Consider the following 16,557-nt stretch of genomic DNA (forward strand, 5'->3'; position numbering starts at 1 on the left):
GACCCAAAATAAAAAATAGATAAACAAAAAACACCTCTTCAAGAGTGTGTCCCCACACCAATGCTAAAAAAAACTCCAAAAGAAACTTGGCAGACCTAATGTGAAAAATAGCAGAGGTATAATTTGACTATATTTGAAGGTTTACAAGCTAAATTTCCCTAACTTTTGTTGGATGTCTTGCCTTCAAAATTAAAATTCAGAGGTAAATCTCAAAATTGAAGGTGGGATCACACATTTTGTTGAGCTTTGTGTAACACATCCCTCCTGCTCTCTTTGTCTCTTGTCAAGAGATCGTCACTCAGTTAAAAACAAAAGGAGAATCTTTCCCTCTGTTGAAAAATCAAACCAAAAAGAGTGAGCCTCAACCAAGCCTTGAGCTGGTAGAAATTCAAGCCTACTAAGAGGGGGGTGAAAACACAAACTTTTGCAAATCAAGTTGTCAAATCCCTTTTACAAAAACTTGAGACGACTAGCTTTTATTTTGAACAGTCGTTGGATAAAGTAGGACCTACTACCTTTTCTTGAGACCCATTCAAATGCTCTTAAAGCTCTATTTGGAATTCTCGAAACCCATTCAAAATTCCTAAGCATGTCAAATTTCTCGTAGGAATCAAATAGAAGACTACAAAATTCCATCGAGACCAATTAAAACTCGTTGAGCCCAATTCAAAAGTCTTTGAACTCAACAAAAGCCCCCCAAAAACCTCCTCAAAACCCATTAGAGCGACTTGAAAACTCATCAATGATAGAAAAAAATTCTCTGAGTCCCAATTTGAAGCAAGTTTTTAAGTAAAGCCAATTGTGAGTGTGATTTTTAATGAGCTGAAATTGCAAAATCTAGGCTTAGATTCTAAGCTTGTCTTGAAGAAGAAGGGAAGATGGAGCAATCTATAGCCTAGAGTTAATATCTTTGAAGATGATACCGAAAATTTGGTGAGCATAGAAGTAGGAACTTCTCAACAAGAACGACAGATAAGTAGGTCAGATTGCCACCCATTTTAGTATACTGTTCCCATTGTGGAAGGAAAGGGGGACACTCTCTCTAGAGGATTGTTTCCACACAATGAGAGCACATCATTTATGGAGCCATGCAAGGAAAAAATTGGAAATGTGGTTACTGATGTAAGTGCATTTAACCCTCTATGTTTGGCATAGTCAAATACACATGCATTACCTTTAGAAGCATCAAAAGTTCCATATTTGCATGAAGATTCACGAGCACTTGAAGGGTTAAAATTGGAACCATTGGATAGTAAATTTTTGCATGAAATTAGTTAGATTACATTGGAATCGCAAAAGGTCACAAAAAGTGTGAAATTTGCCAATGATTTTGTATCCACCACCACAATTGTGCAATCACATGTTATGACAAGAGATACATCGAAACGAATGTTGTTAGCATTACATGGCATACATAATCCCTATGCACATTATGTGGATCGAGATGGAAACCTACATGAAAAAATAGAATGATATTTGAAAGACCTACATACAAGCTCATAGAATTGTTCTCTATTCTAGATCAAGAAGGATGATATATCTCCAAGAAAATAACAGTTATTACCCAGCTTCCCTACAACTAAATGAAGTTACCCGAGTGAATCCAAAATTGTGTTCATATCGAAACTTTTGAAGAAGCAAACCCTCCTAAGCAATTGGATGTTGAACAGATTATGCAAATAAACTTTGAAACTTTAAAGAAAGCAGGGATCAATCCTATCAACAAGCAAGTTCAACAATGACTACCCAATAGATCTTTGAACCTTTGCTTAAGCAATAGATGAATAAGAAATCCAAGATTAAGCCCAAAAAAGATTATCCATATGGAGCATAAAAAAGGTATGAAACTAGAAGAAGAAAGGTCCTCACCAAACTAGATAGGCTTCTGGAGGAAGTTGATGATACTAGAAATAGAATATTTCCGAACAAGAAATTGATTGTTAAAAATCAACAAAACCTCAAAAAGATTGAAATTAATATAGAGTAATTCATCTTGTCATTGGAAAGAAGAAATTCAGGAACCTATAATTGAAGACACCAATCCTTCACCATTAAAAGGAGTCTCCATTTTTATAATTATGAATAATTTTTTTTGAAATCCCCTCAATGCAATATTTTATATAGGAGCCAACTTGACAATACTAAATGAACGAGTCATTCCTGAATGTTTTTGGGAAAAGCTAGATGAATCACATTCAAATTGTTAAGTATGGAGCTTGATTTACCCTTGTAATTTTCTGTGGTAAAAGCGCACATTTGTAAGGCCCCCATTATGAGGAAAAGCCATCGTGCGTGAAGGAAAATCACTCACCGGAAACCAAAATTTTCACGGACAAGAATCAGGGGCAACATTAGGGGCGGAGACCCCCGAGACTTTTTTTTCCCCTCGTCGGAATATTCCTTTTCGTCGGAATATTATGGCCGGACGGCGACCGGAAAGTGGTCGGAAAATCACCGGTCGGTTGGCCGGTAGTCAATGGCCGGTGGCCGGTGGCCGAATTCATAAGCGGACTTGTCTTCTCAAGGGCGACCACACATGGGCGGATTGGAGGGTCCGATTTGGACTTATTTGCACAAGGGCGACTACACATGGTTGCCTCTCATAAGAGAGGGCAACCCTTTTGGCCTATAAAAGGAGGCCATTTCTACACACATTTCATAGTGTGAAGTTGATGCAAGAAGGTGAGTGTGAGGTGGTGAGAGTGAAGCAAGGCGGGAGCTCCATTAAGGGTATAATCCCTTTGTAAACTACTTCTTGTTTTGAAGTACTAAAGCCATTGAGTGACTGCTTTCCCGTGGACGTAGCCCACATTGGGTGAACCACGTATATCGTGTGTACTCTCTCTCTCTCTCTCTCTCTCTCTCTCTCTCTCTCTCTCTACTCTATAATCTCGTGTATGTAAATCTGTCTCTCTCCATTAAGTAATCTACTCAATTATCTATTTAGCTACGTCTTATTTCCTAACAACTGGTATCAGAGCAAGGTTTGCTCGTAGCTAAATTATCTCAAGGAAAGGATTCCTTGAATTGAGTGGGAGTTATGGCGGAGGAAGGGAAGCTCAAGATTGAGAAGTTCAACGGCAAAAACTACCAACATTGGAAGATGCAGATTGAAGACTATCTCTACCAGAAGGACCTCTATTTGCCACTAGGCGGTGTTGCGAAGAAGCCCGCAACAATGGCAGATGAAGCATGGATTGTCCTTGATCGAAAGGCACTGGGAACAATCCGGTTAAGCTTGGCGTTAACAGTGGCCTTCAATGTTTCGGAGATAAAGACCACGGAGGACTTGATGAAGTCACTTGACGACTTCTACGAGAAACCATCGGCATCCAATAAGGTATTTCTTATGAAGCGCTTGTTCAATCTAAAGATGACAGAGAATGGTTCAGTTGCAGAACACCTAAATGACTTTAACACAAACATAAGTCAACTTCGATCGGTGAAAATCAATTTCGATCACGAAGTGCGAGCTCTCCTTATACTATCATCTCTACCGGATAGTTGGGACAGCCTTGTGATGGCTGTAAGTAATTCTATCTCTGGTACAAATACTCTTAAGTTTGATGATGTTGTGGGTGTTCTCCTAAGCGAGGAAATACGAAGGAGAAGCACAGGAGAATCATCAAGTGTTGCATTGTCAGTGGAAACAAGAGGAAGGCCTAAGGAGAGGTTCAAAAGCCAAAAGGGTCGTAATCGCTCAAGACGGAGCAAGTCACGCACAAATTCAATTCTTGAATGTTGGAACTGCGGCAAGAAGGGCCACGTCAAGAAGGATTGCTGGTCCAAGAAGAAGAAGGAGACTGAGTCTGAAGACAACAAGCCAACATCGGAGGCCAATGTGGCAGGCAAAGTAGAGCAAGATGCTCTAATTCTCTCATTAGACAATGTGTCTAATTCTTGGATAGTCGATTCCGGGGCTTCATTCCATGCGACACCACACAAGCAACATTTCCAAGACTACACCAAAGGTAATTTTGGGTATGTATACTTGGGAGATGATGAAGCTTGTGAGATTGTCGGCAAAGATACAGTTTCTGTCAAAACTGCTAACCGAAATGAATGGAAGCTTAAAGATGTTAGGCATGTTCCTTCTCTTCGCAAAAATTGATCTCTACAGGATAATTAGACGATGAAGGTCACAACATTGCATTCGGAAACAAACAGTGGAAGATCTCAAAGGGATCTTTTGTGGTTGGCAAGGGAGAAAAGGTTGGTACACTTTACTTGTGTACTGTTAGCACGCAACCTTCAACTTCTGTAACAACTACAGAAGTTAACAGTGCGGTGTGGCACTACCGACTTGGGCATATGAGAGTCAAAGGAATGCAAATCCTTCAAACAAAGAAGCTTCTACCAAGTTTGAAAGAAGTTGACTTAGAGTTCTGTAAAGATTGTGTTTATGGTAAACAAAAGAGGGTAAAATTTCAAAAATCAGGAAATGAAAGAAAAAATAAAAAACTTGAGTTGGTTCATTCTGATGTTTGGGGTCCTGCAAGTACACCATCACTTGGTGGCTCATTGTACTATGTAACATTCATAGACGATGCGACTAGAAAAACATGGGTTTATGTCATGAAGAATAAATCCGATGTATTTTCCATATTTCAAAGGTGGAAAGCCTTTGTGGAGAATGAAACAGGTACCAAGGTTAAATGCCTCAGATCCGACAATGGAGGTGAATATTGCAGCCAAGCTTTTGAAAGCTTTTGTGCTAGCAATGGCATTCGGAGGCAAAGGACAACCCCAAGGACACCTCAACAAAATGGGATTTCGGAAAGGATGAACACGACAATCATGGAGCGAGCACGAAGCATGCGGCTACATGCAAGCCTACCGCTTGAGCTTTGGGCAGAAGCTGTAAGTACGTCTGTGTACTTAATCAACCGGTCACCCTCAACGGCATTGGATGGGGGAGTTCCAGAAGAGGCATGGACAGGTAAACTGATGAATTATGCATTTCTTAAAGTGTTTGGGTGTGAGGCTTTCATGCACATAGATAGAAGCCTAAGATCAAAGCTAGATGCAAAGTCCAAAAAGTGTTTCTTCATTGGCTATGGAGAAGGAGACTTTGGGTATCGCCTATGGAATCCTGAAGATGGTAAAATCTTAAGGAGTAGGGATGTAATTTTTAACGAACAAAATATGTACAAAAATTACTTGGAAAGAAAACAAAAAAAAGAAACAAGTGATGAGTACATGGAGCTTGAGGACGGTGAAGACTCAAGGACTGCAAACGGTGACAATGTGCAACAACGTCAACCAAATGAAGAGCCTCAACCTATTCTCCGAAGATCTACAAGAGCAAGTAGACCTCCAGAAAGGTTTGTTCCTTCCTTCAACCATCTCTTGATTTCAGATTCTGGAGAGGCGGAATCATACGAAGAAGCTACGCAACATGAATCCAAAGAAGAATGGACGAAGAGCATGCAAGTGGAGATGGACTCACTACATCGCAACCAAACATGGGAGTTGGTTGAGTTGCCTAAAGGTAAGCGGGCACTTCAAAACAAATGGGTGTACAAGCTGAAGGAAGAAGACGGTGGGAAGAAAAGGTACAAGTCTAGGCTTGTGGTAAAAGGGTTTTCTCAAAAGAAAGGTATTGACTTCAATGAAATATTTTCTCCTGTTAGAAAAAATGAACTCAATTAGGCTTGTCTTAAGCCTTGTGGCTGCTCATGATTTAAATCTCGAGCAAATGGATGTAAATACGGCATTCCCTCACGGTGACTTAGAGGAGGAAATCTACATGCTTCAACCAAAGGGGTATGAAGTAAAAGGTAAGGAGAAAATGGTTTGTAGATTAAAGAAGAGCTTGTATGGTTTAAAGCAAGCATCAAGACAATGGTACTTGAAGTTTGATCGATGGATGTTGGATCATGGATTCACAAGATACAATTCGGATCACTGCGTCTACACGAAGAATTTGGGAGATGGGAAGTTCATCATCCTAATGTTGTATGTTGATGACATGCTGATTGCAAGTGCTAACATGCAGGACATCAAAGACCTAAAAGAGGAGCTGTCTAAATCTTTTTCAATGAAAGATTTAGGTGCTGCAAAGAGGATACTTGGTATGAAAATATCAAGCGACAGGATGAAGAAGACAATAAAGCTATCTCAAGAAGATTATATCAAGAAGGTACTAGAAAGGTTTGCAATGCAAAATGCAAAATGCAAAACCAGTTTCTACACCTTTGGCTGGTCATTTTAAACTAACGAAGGATATGTGTCGAAAGACACAAGAGGAGATAGTCTATATGTCTAAAGTTCCATATGTTGCAGCGGTAGGTTCTCTAATGTATGCTATGGTCTGGACAAGGCCTCACATTGCACATGCAGTGGGAGTTGTGAGTAGGTTCATGGATAACCCAGGTAAAGAGCATTGACAAACTGTGAAGTGGATACTTAGGTATCTAAAAGGGACAACAACAAATGCTTTGTATTTTGGAGGAACTGATATTTTTCTAGAAGGGTATGCTGATGCAGATATGGCAGGTGACAAAGATATTCGAAGGAGCACTACTGGCTATGTGTTCATGGTTGGAGGCACAGTAGTAAGTTGGGCTTCAAAGCTGCAGAAAGTGGTTTCAATTTCTACCACGGAAGCAGAGTATGTAGCAATGACGGAGGCAAGTAAAGAAATTCTGTGGCTTCACAGATTCTTAGAAGAGCTTGGATTCAAACAAGACAATTGTGTCTTGTACAGTGATAGCAAAAGTGCTATCCATCTTGCGAAGAACTCAGCCTTTCATTCAAGGACAAAGCACATTGAGGTGAGATATCACTTCATACGCACTCTTTTGGAAGAGGGACAGCTAAAGCTAGGAAAGGTGCATACAAGTGAAAATCCTGCAGACATGTTTACAAAGGTGGTCAACAAGGAGAAGTTGAGCTTTTGCTCATCTTCAATCGGCATTCAAGGATAAGAAGCCAGAATGGAAAGCAGTCACAGGTTTGGTTTGGAGATCAGTCTCCAAGTGGGAGATTGTTAAGTATGGAGCATGATTTACCCTTGTAATTTTCTGTGGTAAAAGCGCACATTTGTAAGGCTCCCATTATGAGGAGAAGCCATCGTGCGTGAAGGAAAATCACTCACCGAAAACCAAAATTTTCACGGACAAGAATCAGGGGCAACTTTAGGGGCCTCGGGGGCGGAGGCCCCAGAGACTTTTTTTCCCCTCGTCGGAATATTCCTTTTCGCCGGAATATTATGGCTGGACGGCGGCCGAAAAGTGGTCGGAAAACAACCGGTCGGTTGGCTGGTGGCCGGTAGTCAATGTCCGGTGGCCGGTGGCTGAATTCAAAAGCGGACTTGTCTTCTCAAGGGCGACCACACATGGGCGGATTGGAGGGTCCGATTTGGACTTATTCTCACAAGGGCGGCTACACATGGCTGCCTCTCATAAGAGAGGGCAGCCCTTTTGGCCTATAAAAGGAGGCCATTTCTACACACATTTCATAGTGTGAAGTTGATGCAAGAAGGTGAGTGTGAGGTCGTGAGAGTGAAGCAAGGCGGGAGCTCTATTAAGGGTATAATCCCTTTGTAAACTACTTCTTGTTTTGAAGTACTAAAGCCATTGAGTGGCTGCTTTCCCATGGACGTAGCCCACATTGGGTGAACCACGTATATCGTGTGTACTCTCTCTCTCTCTCTCTACTCTATAATCTCGTGTATGTAAATCTGTCTCTCTCCATTAAGTAATCTACTCAATTATCTATTTAGCTACGTCTTATTTCCTAACACAAATGTGCCAATAAAATAGAGTATCGGGCTAAAATGTGGCTCCTACTAGGAACCACAAGAATACCCATTTTCTCATACCTATGTCTCCAACCTAGCTATGGTATGATCATTGGAAATGATATTTTGGATAGATTTCAGCCCATTATATTTGATTATACCCATTTCAGATTCAGATGGAAGGAAACGGATGGATTTGCCCCTATCTTGCATCGAATCTAGTATATCATTCCTTTAGATAATTGGATAAATATAAGGGTACAAGCATTTAGCCTAACCAATGTAGCCATCCAAAGAAAAGCTAAAAATTGAAACCAATCAAATCTGTTTTAGCTCAAAACCCCAATATCATAACCGAATAGAGAAATTATTGAATCTTGGCCGATGACGATCTCGACTCCCAATTTCTCGATGGAAAGAACTGACTCATTCTAGAGGGGGCTAGGATGATATCATCTTTTAGCCAAGCACAAAGAATATTAAAAGCGATACAATCACTTATGTCATACACCATGACTGTGATAGCACTATGTGACTAGAAAAAAGCGTGTACGATAAGATACTCCACCTACCATCACATTTTGACTTGTCCACTATGTAAAGCATTAATAAACCACCTTGGACAATGACATCCGCTAGTGTAAAGTGATACCCATTGTTGTAAAGTGACATCCACTACTTTGCCCACCAAGGCATTAGCTTTTCCCTCAAGCCACCATGCCTCATTGTAAATAATCTTTGAAGCATATCTCAACTGAGCATAACATCTCAGACTGAGTCTAGTTGTATCCCTCTCAAGCTTAGCATAGCCTCTTGTATAAATTTCCATAACCATCCCTTGCATGTTTTCCATTTAGCATCGTATCACACAGACCTTTTGCTTATACAATTGCTCATTGTCACAAAAACTAGAACAAACTCATTGACAACACAGATAAAACCAAGTCAAAAGTTCCTAAAGTTATATAATTTGAATCAATTGATTATGCATGGGAAGAAAACTCAAATGAACCTAGATGGGATATGAAAAATGCAAAAACCAGAGCAAGAATCAAAGATTGGTTTGTATTCTATAGTGGAAACTAGCAATAATATGATTATTTCTACGAAGAATCAACTCATAATGGCCTCCAATTAGAATGCATTCCTAAATACATCCCATCTCCTCCATTAGATTATGAAGCTAACGATGACAATGAACCATATGAATTAGAAATAGATGAAAAAACTCAAGTTCCTTTACACGTGGAGAAAGATGGGCCAATGGAAGAAGCATCAATCAGCTTGTTGGAATTAGGGTTGCAGGAAAACACACACAGCTTGGAGAAGATGAAGGAATCTCAAGGGACACAATAGAGAGCGTATTACTTAGTGTGCAATGAAAAGATAGATAGCCCTAGAGTGATGGACGTATATACAATGCACGGGGGAAAAAACCTCCTAAAGAGGGGAAAAATGCCCCGATGGTCCTAGTGTGTTCACACACATACTACCACATGAATATGGTAACAAATCCCCTCTAGAGTGATGAGGTGAACGAGAGCTGGCACATGAGTAAAGGGAAGTGCCATGGCCTAAGGACATGATCTGTCCACAAAGGGGAGTAAGCCCAAAGCTTTGCGGAAAGCTTCAAGCTTCTCACAAGACAATGCCTTTGTGAAAAGATCTGCAAGGTTGTCCTATGTTGGCACATAAGCCAAGATGATCTCTCCTGTTGAGAGCCTCTCCCTGACATAGTGGTAATGCACCTCAATGTGATTTGTGCGAGCATGAAAAACTGGGTTCCTTGCAACTGCCAATGCACTCTGATTGTCAGTGAAGATAGTGTTGGCAGTGTCCTGTCCAACACCCAAATCAGCCATAAGGCGTCTGAGCCATACACACTCCATCGTACCTGTGAAGACTGCCCTATACTCAGCCTCACAACTCGAAGTGGCCACAGTAGGTTGCTTCTTGATCAACCATGATACACATGAATTGCTAAGCATGAAACAAAAACCACTTGTGGACGCTTGTGTGTCAAAACAACCAGCCCAATCTGAGTCCAAAAAAGCATGTAAGTCTGGCGGCAATGATCCCCCCTTGGGATAAAACAAGCCAAGATGTAAAGTGCCACTAAGGTAGCGGAAAATCCTCTTGACAGCCTACCAATGCTTAGACCTTGGGCTATGCATAAATCTGCTGACCTGTGAGACTGCAAACTGAATATCCGGCCTCGTGTTGCATACATAAATGAGGCAGCCAACAGCAGTTTGATAAAGAGTGACATCAGCAGGATCGCCAGCATCATGTAGACTCAACTTCAAACCTGTTTCCATGGGAGTGGCAATAAGTTTGCAATCCTCAAGTCCAAATTTACATAGCAATGTCTCTATGTAACTTTTCTGACACAAGGAAATACCACCATCACATTGCTTAAATTGTATACCCAAGTAAATGATATAACAACCCCAAATCTTTCATCTTGAAAGTAGCATTTAATCAGCCTTAAATTCAACAATATGTCTCTCATTTGGTCCAGTGAAGTACATCATGTACATCTGCATCAGTAATATATTGATCTGTAACATTTTTGAAAACCCCCATAGGTTGTACATTTGCCTTATTGAAATTTACATTCAAACTTCCACCACTGAAAAGAGGCAACAAAGTGTCATAAATGTCCTGTGAGCCTACATTACTGTCTCTAGTACATGACAGCAAGGGTTGAATAGAATCTTCCACAAACACTACATCCCATGAAACCAGAATACGCTTTGTTTGTGGATGATACAACCTCTAACCTTTGCTTTCAGCACTATAACCAACAAAAATACATTTGATAGCCTTATGATCCAATTTTTTGTGTTGTGTTTGTGGCACCAAAGCATATGCCGCACAACCAAAAACACGCATGTGCTCAATATATGGCTTTCTATCATGCCATGCTTCATATGGAGTAATAGACTGCAAAGCTTTTGTAGGACACATATTAAGTAAATAAGTGGCACACATGATGGCCTCAAGCCAAAAAGAATGTGGCAAAGCTTGACTTTTGACCATACATTGTGCCATTTTCGTAAGTAACCTGTTTTTCCTCTCAGCAACACCATTATGCTGAGGTGTATAAGACACTGTAATTTTATCCCACGACTAGCTAGAAATGCATTAAATTCATGAGACATATACTCCCCCTCCCCCTCGATCGGAACGAAGGGTGCCCATAGTACATTTCGAGACATTTTCAGCCATAGCCAGAAATTGTTTGAAGCACATAAAAACTTTGGACTTCGCTTTAAGCAGAAATACCCATGCATGCTTGGAGTAACCATTAATGAAAGCCACAATTACAGGTAATTGCCCAAGGATGGAGTTTGCATGGGCCCACAAACATCACTATGCACAAGCTGCAACCTGCATGTGGCCCTAACTGAACCATCCTTTGGAAACTTAGAGCAGCTGCATTTTACCCAAAATAAAACCTTCACAAACATGTTTGATAGGTGCTTCAAGAGGTGGCAAAGAAGCAACCATATCAGATTTTTGCAAACGCAGCAAACTGGCAAAATTCAGATGACCAGAACGTGCATGCCAAAGTTTTGCATCTGAAATAGACCTTGAATCTGCAACTGCATTTGCAAAATTTTGTCCACACTTGTCATACAAAGTGAGCTTATACATCCCACGGCACAAAAGGCCAGATGCAACAATTTCATCACCAAAACTGAGATTATGAACTGTACATCTGTCATCCACAAATTTGACTACAAGTCCAAGTCTAGCAAGTGCAGATACAGACAAAAGATTCTTCTTGATCCCAGGTACATAAAGTGCATCAACAAATGTGAGAGAACTGCCATTTGCAGCAATCTTTCCAACTCCTTGAACCGGATAAGAGGCATTGTTGGCACAAATGACTGAATTTCCATGAGGGACAAACTCGAGAGAGGTGAACAATTCATGATGTGAGGTAATGTGCTTTGTAGCACCATGATCGAAATACCACACATTTGAATCTGCAGCAATTGACATGCATGTATCATGGACAACAAGATTGTAAGTGTACTCTGCACTAAAAGCCCATTCTGCATCAACATTAGCATCACAATATCCTTTCACAGAAGACTCAACAATGGCTGCATTTGTAGTGGAACCATCATTTGCACTGGAACCACCCTCTTTCTTCTTAGCCTCTTTGGCCTTCAACTTAGAACACTGCTTGATCAAGTGATCATTAGATTTACAATAATGGTAACGCGTCTTCTTTTTGCCCTTATCACCAGAATTGCCATACGAAGTGTTGCCAACAAAATCATTGGGAACAGAAGTTTTGCCACTCGCAGCAAAACCATAAGAAGTGGCTGCATTGCTGTTACCACCCTTTCTTTGAGAAGCAATAAAAGCCTGTTCAACTGCACGCTATCTAATCCTTTTTTTTTTTTGGAAAGTGACTCTTGCAATAGCAATGTGCAAAATGCATCAAACTTGACAACTTCAAGATTTCCTTGGGTCATAAGTCTCCAAGTACTAGTAGCAAAAGTCTGGTAAGAATCTGGTAAGGCATCAAGGACGGTCTGCACAAGGGAACTGTCTGAAATGACTTCACTTGCAGAAATAAGTTGCTCATTGATATCCTTGACACCTGCAAGGAAAGTGTCCATATCATCTACCTCATGCATAAATTCGACTCCAGCTCTCTATTTGGGAATTTTGTATTCACCGTAGAAACTTAATCTACAAAGTAGGTAAATACCACTATAGAAACCAAAGCAAAATTTTGTCATAAACTTCCAAAATCCATCACAAAACTACTTTTAAAAAAATTGGATTATCAAAAATTGGGTTAGCAACATTGGGAGATAGTATCAAAATTCTTGTAGAGGAATTGGAAACTTTTTACTACCAAGAACTCAATAAGAGGTTTATAATCTATGACTAACCTTTTTTTTTTAGCTCTTTTCTACTTGTTGTTGTGATTCTGATGTAGAAGGCCTTGCAAGCCCAATTTGAGTTAGAAGGCTCAATGATTGCCTTTTGCAGGAGCTCGTCGATTTCTTTCTTATAAAGCTATGTATCGATAATACACATCCTTGGGTGAGAGGCTTTAGTGGGATTAGTGTGAAGGAATGGATCATAGGCATGCATGTGTGCAACAAAGATGGAGAGAGAAGAGAGGGAGAAAGAGAGCACGACACAAAGATGTGGGGTGAAGCTCCCAAATCTCACTGTATGAGCACACTGTGAAGATTAGTGAGAGCTCCTTATTCTTTGTATGTATAAAGAATAAGGAGATAAATGTGGGCAGTCAGACATTGGTCGGTGGACACGGGAAAAGCACGGTGAGGCACACAACCTTTACCTAACATTCTCCCACTAAAGGCTGTGTGCCGATAAGTGGCAAGAAGACTAGCCTACAACTAGTATATACAAGAGGTGAGAGAAGACGACTCTCAACCTATGCCCACTAGCCCACTCCAAACACATGAGTGCATCTGTAACCGCTCTAGTGTAGATGCAACATGCATACGACTAGGGCTAGAGCCACGATGACACTCCTAATGTAGGTATTGAGGGATGACCTGCATGGCTCTACAATGCACAATGCCAATGTCAGTCATCGCACAACTGACAACTCCCACTGCAAATGCACCAACCGCATAAGAAATATCAGGTCTCGAGACCAAAGGGTCAGACATGAGAGACCCGAAAGTCGATGAAACATGCACTATGTGTGCCAACCTACCCCTGTCAGCAACTCAGTGCCATATGCATCCTCATCATAAACCACTTGACTATGGATCACCATGTTAGCATCATTTAGCAAAGGCTTATGCTGAGAATGACTGCAAAACCAAAAAATCAGCACCACTATAATCACACATAGCTATTTGAAGGACACTGTCGCCCTCAAACGTATCAAATGCATCATAGAATAATGCATCGATCTCTTGCTCAACTGATGTCACCTCAATTGATGATTGACCAAGTTGTGCATCCTCAGAGATATTACTATCTGCATGAATGTCACCACAAGGCAAATGCACAACCTGCTCTCCATGCAACACATCCGCAAAAGAGACACGCCTCGTCTCTCACTCCAAACATGGCTGCAAATACACAGAGACTACACCGCCTCTGTGTCAATAAATATGCAAAGGGTATACCGGACCACTCCTAGCTCTGGCTATCACCAGTGATCCCCAATGCATCTGAAATGATCGCTCTCCAAGCAATACACAATGTCCACTACTCTACAATTTACGCACTAAAATGAGACTCTGGTTGAGTCTTGGTACATAACATACATCTCGTAGCATAAGCAATACACCACTAGGTAAAGACATGCATACATCTCCAGCACCCCTCTATGTCATATGCTGAACCATTAGCAAATTTCACACAACCAAGTCTCCCACTAGAGAAGGAGTAAAACAAATCAAGACGTGGCATCGCATGAAAAACAACATGCTTGTTTAGTAGAAAACGCGTAGACAATGTGCTATCCCAAGACACAAAGTAGTTTGAAGGTAAGCTAAACTCAAAAGTGACATGCCCATCACATGCATACTCTCTAGCATTTGTCCTCATAGTAGCATCATGCATCTGCCTCTTTCGCTGCCTCATACGCCTGAAGCAACGATGCCTAATATGCCCATCATGGCTGCAGTGCCAACATGTCAGTTGCGATCATGAGAGAAAATCTCCTCTCACCTGAAGCGTCTCCATATCCATGCCAAAACTATGGCAAACAATGCTCGAGACCACAAGACTCTCCCACCCGAGAGAAAATCATTGTCTCAAGGAAAGAAGGTGAGCAAACGGTCAAATTACTAACCTTTGTAATAGGCATACATATCTGGCAAAATTTTGGCAGAGTCTCCTCTGTAATTGGAGCAAAAAACCCAACAGTAAATCGCAATGAGACAACAACAAATGCCCAAATGACAATCCGGAAATGTACTCATCCGGAATCACCTGATTTACACTGAGCCCAAACCGCTCTAGCCGGAGTATCACTCAACGGCGCCACAAATGACGTACATATGTGAGTGAAAAATTGCTACCAAAATGTGTCAATGAATGAACAATGTTCCAGAAAACTGTAGTATACATAACCTGTGTAAAAGTGGGAGTCAAAACTCAACCAGTATCACAAGTAACAAGAACTGTACTTGTAGAGTAACACAAGATCTTGTATGGCTGAAAAATATGGCTACAAATCAGCCCCAAAACAACCCCAAATTCAGCTCTCAAATAGTTGAAGAAACAGGTTACAACTGTGCTGCAAATTAGCTTACAATTGAGCCATATATAGGCACCTGCAAGAGGGAACGATGGCTGAAAAATTTAGCTCACAAATGACCCTCAAACCTACCTATAAACCTGTCAATGTGAGAGCTAAGCTCGATCACAAACTATGGTGAGTAAACTCCAGCCACTATCCCACAAAAGCATACACAAAGCAAAAGCTCAAGACACCTACTGTGTCCTAACCGGTATGCAAGCCAAAACACTACAGAAGATGTCCTCAGCTGCAAATGGCAACACCTGTGGGAGTACTAGACTCAACCTGTAGCTGGGAGTCAAAATTGGAAGCTCCAAAGGGCCGAGCACTCACAACTCAAGACCAAAGATGCAAAGCAAAACACGCCCGCGATGCACCACACAAAAGGGAAAACATTGCCCGCAAATCTTGAGTGCTACAATCAATTACAATCTCGATTGCACCAACGATGCACATAAAACTGTTGGGAAAATGTCGCTAGAGTTTTATTAGCAAAATGGCTACAAAACCAATAACCAAAGTGACTGCACGCTCAAAACCATGAGCAACCAAAGTGCATCAAACCGCACTCCAAATACATGCATCAATCTCCACACTTTGCCTACATCATTGCAAACACCTGCAAATCTAGTACACAGATACCTGCTCTACCTATGACCACCAAAAAACATGCTTGAGGCATACATTACTGAGCTCAAACTGCAATCACATGAGTCTCCCTAAGAATATGACCACATAGATTATACATCATATCCTCCCACTTGTGAGGAAACTTGCAGCCAATACCACTCTCACATCCGAGAGCAAAGCATGTGTGGAATCCTCGATACACAATAAACAATTGCTCCTGTAGAAATTTCAGAGGTCAAAATCAGTCCAAATGGACATCACCGTTGTATTTGGAGCGTGCCAAAACCTCAGTTAACACCCTAACCTTGCATAAATCGCATTTTGTATGCAAAAGTTACGCCAAAAACACTGTTTTGGAGAACGAAAAAATGACATGCAGAAATGAAAATTTGCATTCTTCCTGCAAGTATGGATGCAAAAAAGCATACACACTTGCAATACACCCTCTTCTCAAGCTTGGGAATGTCCCTCAAGCTTCCATGGGCACAGATCTGGTGGTTACTCATCGATCTCAAGCTTCCACCAAAAACGAGCTCACCATAGTTGAAAGCTCACTTCTCTGTAGCACTCCATCTATCGCAAAGCCAAAGCTCTAATACCAATTGTGAAGGAATGAATCATAGGCGTGCGTGTGTGAAACGAAGATGGAGAGAGAAGAGAGGGGGAGGAAGAGAGCACAACACATGGATGTGGGGTGGAGCTCCCAAATCTCACTATATGAGCACACTGTGAGAATTAGTGAGAGCTCCTTATTCTTTGTATGTATAAAGAATAAGGAGATAAATGTGGGTGGTCGGACATTGGCTGGTGAAAATGGGCAAAGCACAGTGAGGCACACCACCTTTACCTAACAATTATCATTAGAGATGGTCAGAATACTGATCATGTATTTCTCTTCATCCAAAAATGTTAGTGGGTT

The sequence above is a fragment of the Adiantum capillus-veneris genome, chromosome 9, assembly GCF_014529385.1.
Source record: "Adiantum capillus-veneris isolate H3 chromosome 9, ASM1452938v2, whole genome shotgun sequence".
Taxonomy (NCBI): Eukaryota; Viridiplantae; Streptophyta; class Polypodiopsida; order Polypodiales; family Pteridaceae; genus Adiantum; species Adiantum capillus-veneris.